Raw genomic sequence first — 5107 nt, forward strand, 5'->3', positions numbered from 1 at the left:
AATCTTACTTATATTACCTACATAAGAATCTGATATTGGCTCATAAGTTTCTGACTGAATACTATGATGAGTTATTAATATTTTGTCGGCTGTTTTTATAGTGCAACCAGACACAATCGTTAAAATTCCTTGCTCAGGCAGGTCTATTAATTTTTGCAATAAAGTATTACATTGTATTCTAGCTTTAGTTATTTCTGGAACTCTAAATAGCCAACTACCTTTCTTTTTCAACTCAACCCAGTAAAAATTGATCTGAGTCGTTTTTTTATAAATACAATTAGAGGGACTATTTGCTTTAAAGGGAGTTATCGCGGAAGTATTGTCATTAGCGCTACTCCAAGGCTAATTATTATCACATATTACGTTATTAGCTTTCCATTTCTGACACCTATTTAAAGTAGCTTCCGACATTAGATAATAGGAGTCTATTTCAAAATTGTAAACTAAATATTTAGAATTTAAGTCTGCCATAATTACTCATTGTTAATTTTGACTAGCATAAGAATTACTCTAAAAAGATGGAATGGATGTCTCCCATCAAATAAGGGAATTTTGACATTCGAAATTAATGTATTATCAACAAAAATTCCTTTAGCTGTCAATAACGTGTAAGTTTCCTTTAACTCCGTTCCTGTTCTTTTACCTGATAGTACAAAGGTTTCTAGTAATGCATCCTTAATTTTCCTTTTTTAACTGCATTAGCTTTAAAATATTTGGATTCAATCTACCATGGCTTATATCTAAGAGTAAGCTTATTCTTCAATTAAATATGTTAATTGGTTTTCTACCATAAAGAAATTAATTGACTCTTTATAGACATAGTAACTTTCTTGAAAAACTTCTGTTATGTTTTCTATTCGCGTATTCATACTTCAAAAATTTGAGTTTATATCATCCGTAGTTCTTTTCAAGATATTTATTGTTGATTCTACTACAGAGGTTTGCTTTTTAACCAATTCTGCAGTATTTTGCTTTCCCTTTCTTATCATGTCAAAATGTGTCCATGACTTCGACGTCTCCCATTGGATCTAAGTAAATGGAATTAGTCTCGTGTAATTTATTGATTGAACACTTTTGTTTTCCTTGCGTAGGTGAACTTGCATTAGACACCTGGCAAAATAACATTAGCATTAACATTATCGCCATTAATCCAAGCTTATGGATTCTAGTGCTCCTGCGTGTACCCTTATTCTGATTGATCGAGAAAGGTGATTCGCTCTCTTCAGCCTCAATTCCAGTTAGAGGACAAAGTTTTGTAATAGGTCTTAAAATTCAACCATCTTGTAATTTGACTTTTACTACTCAGACTCGTCTTTTCCTTTATGTATTTCTTCTACTTTTCCGAAGGACCATCTAGCGGAATGACAATTTTCATCTTTTAGTAACACAATTTGACCTTTATTAATGTTTGGCACTCCTCAATTCCATTTATTTCTTTGTTGAAGAGTGCTTAAATAATAATTTTAATATTTTCGTTGAGTGCCTTCTGTAGATCTTCATCCAATTTTCTGGAGGCTCCCACGAAATTTGTCCCATTATCTGAAAACATTTTAGCACATTTTCCTCTTCTGGAAAAGAATCTCCTTAGTGCAGCTAAAAAGGCATCTGAAGTCAAATCACTTACAACTTCTAAATGGATAGCCTTGGTTGCCATACATAAGATTTCTGGCCTCGTTTTTTTGAGCATCTTATGTGATATGGGCCAGCACAGTCCATCAGTATTCAGAAACGGGTGGGCCATAGGAACTCTATGCTTTGGTAAATTTCCCATGATTTGTTCAGCCGTAATTTGTCTGTATCTTGCACATTTAACACATTGTTTAAGGTATTGCTTTAGGCTGTCCCTTATTCCGAATATCCAAAATTTTCTTTGATTATAATTTTTTTTTTTGAATATTATTCCCATTTATAATCCATGCTAGTGTGATCGTTAAATCCCTCCATCCATATGCCTTTGATTCCACTCCAATTGCTGTCCTAACTCTATCTATTAGTTTTAATAGAAGATGTGCAGCACATATCTCTAATTTAGGGATGGTTTTTCTATTTTTCTTCGGATTAACCTTGCTACGGATGCGTATGCTTTTACGGACGCATCAGAGAATCCATGAATTTGTACTGGCATATCTTCCAGGGATTTAACCCACCTGGGGATTCTTATACCTTCAAGAGATGTTAGGTTCTCTTTAAAGGCATTAGTAAGGCATAAGTAATTTTCCTACTATGGTTACTGGAGACAACCAGCTTATGGGGTCATAAATTTTTGCTAATGTAGATAAAACTGTTCGTTTATTAATATTAGCGCCATGTTGACAATTAAAATTGAATTTAAATTCATCATTAATTTGTTCCCATTGAAGCCCCAAAGTTTAAATGGATTCATTTTCTCGAAACTCTAATATTTTATTTTCTTCTCTGTTTTCCAAAGCTTCCACATTTTGTAAAACATTCGAAATCCATTTTCTTAAGTTGAGACCCACGTTTCCTAACTCAAAAGTTATATGTTTAACGTAATCTCTGGCTTCTATTATAGAATTAGCCTCTGTCATTAGGTCATCCATATAAAAATCATTTTTGATAATTTCCTTAATCGATAGATTTTCGCATGTATTCGAAATTTCATCAAGCACTCTTGTGGATAAATAGTGTGCTGATGCTGTTCCGTATGTAACGGTTGTTAATTTATAATCTTTTAATTTTTTATTTGGTAAATCTCTCCAAATAATGTGCAAATATTGTTGATCTTCTTCATCAATTTTTATTTGCCGGTACATTTTCTCAATATCCGCCGATATTACAAATGGCCATTTACGCCATTTGACATTGATATCAAAAATATCTTTTTGGACTCTTGCTCCAACCCACATTATGTCATTTACACTTTTTTGTTGCACTTTTCGCTGAGGCATCGATAACTACCCTTAATTTAGTTGTAAGGCTTTATTCTCTTACAACACCTTGATGGGGTAAATAGTATTTTCCTTCTTTCTTGGACTCAATCATGTGGACCAAGTTTATATATTAATGCATGAATTTGATATAATTTTCTTTAAGTTTTATATTTTTGTTTAATTTTCTTTCCAAATTATAAAATCGCGCTATGGCTTGCGCTTTGGAGTCTCCTTTTTCTTTTTAATTTTTAAATGGAATTTCGACCACATATCTCCCATTTTTATCTATTTTAGTGGTCCCTAAGTTCTAAGTTTTCTACTTCCACAGTTGTAGCCACAATTAATTTGTCACCTTTTGATTTGGTGCACCCGGCTACAATCTATCCGAATTCCGTATTTTGCCCTAGTAGTACGTCTTTTTTAACTACTTCGTCTTTAACTATATGGGGATATAAATCCACTCCTATAATAAGATCTACCCTACTTGGTTTATTAAAGTGAGGGTCCGCCAACGTATATTTTGTCCACTTAGATTTATCAAAATTTATTGTTTGATTTGGCAAAGCTTTCATGAGTTTTGGAAGAATGATGGCTTCAATGTTAAGAGAATCTTTTTTTCGCGCATTTTTATACTTAAATTCACTTTATGCTTCGAGATACAAGTATCTGACACTCCACTAACTTCTGTGATACTCTTTTTCCTTATTAAACTTAATATTTGTGCAGCTTCTTCCGATATAATAGTGCACTGCGTCCCACAATCAATTAATGCTCTAAGTCTTTCATAGCCACCATTTTTTGACTTTACTTTAATTAGGGCTGTGGCTAGAAGAGCTTGTTCTTTTGTGACACAAGTGTTTACTTTCTCCCTTTTTTCTGTTGGAACATGGAGCATTGTATGATGTGATTTTTTTAGCAAACTAAATATTCAGAATTAAACTTTTTAAATTAAGAATTCTTAAGGCATCTATTGCACAAGCGCTGTTTTTTTATAAATTCCCCTCTTTCCACCGGACTCATTCCCTTAAATTTATAGCAATTTGTCACAAGGTGGCCAACCATTTTACAAAGTAGACAGCCTTCTTTAACAGAGGTGTTTACTATTTTTTTAAAAGGCTTCATTTCCTCCTCATTTGAAGAGGCAAGAAGTCCATTACGTCGTCCAGTAACTGGATTTCTTTAGTTTTCATTATGTGCGTTTTATATAACTTTAACGCTTCATTATTAAATTTTCGAATGACGATGTGCGCGAAAATCACATCAACATCTTCACTTAAACTTGCTTTTGTCTTTATTAAATGAATCGATTCATTTTTTGAGTCAATAAACAGTATAACTTATTTTAGTTAGTTAATAATAATAATTTAATAGTTTCCAAGCGGCATTATAATTTTCGGCAGAGCCTATTAGCAAGTGAGCGACCATAATCCTTGCTTCGCCTTTGAGAGCGGTTTTTAAGTAATTAAATTTCAAAGATGTGCTCAGATCATCTGTATTGAAAATTATTTCTTTAAATAATTCCGAAAATAAGTCCCACTCGTTTCCTTCTCCAGAAAAGGTGGGAACTTTTACCATAACCCCACTATTGCCTTCCGTTTTTGCTTCTGAAGCATTCATCCTTTCTTTCGGGATGTCCAAAGTGTTTTTGACGTCAAATTCTAAATCTTCGACGCTTTCGTCGAAAGATAAATTATTCTCATCGATTTTCTAGAACTCCTTTATTTCATTATCTGTACTACTCCATAGATGGGTTTCCTCCAAATATTCCTTTAATTGTTCGACATTTTTATCGAACACCTCCGACAATTTTACTTGGTCTTTTTCAGTTTTCTTTGCTTCTACTTGGGTTCCAGACATAGCTTTCATGTCGCTATATTTATTCTTAAGAGTTTCAAATTCCTTTACAAATTTCATCGAACATTTTTTGTTAAAGTAATCATGATTGACTACTCCGCATTTTAACAAATTGGTGTGGTTTGTGGTGAATTTTGTTTTTATGTTATCAAGTTTGAGGATTGCGTCACTGGTTATTTGACCAGCTTCAATCTCTCTAACCTCTTTTGTTAGGCTTGCCTGAGCCTCTAAGAACTGTAAAATTGTTTCGAACAACCTGATTTAAAAAATGTATGTATAAAATAATTATATAAAAAAAAAATGTATATAATATATAAATGTATATATGTGTATATGAATGGTATATTAAATGTGAAGAAATT

The sequence above is a fragment of the Drosophila biarmipes genome, unplaced genomic scaffold (assembly GCF_025231255.1).
Source record: "Drosophila biarmipes strain raj3 unplaced genomic scaffold, RU_DBia_V1.1 ptg000015l, whole genome shotgun sequence".
Taxonomy (NCBI): domain Eukaryota; kingdom Metazoa; phylum Arthropoda; class Insecta; order Diptera; family Drosophilidae; genus Drosophila; species Drosophila biarmipes.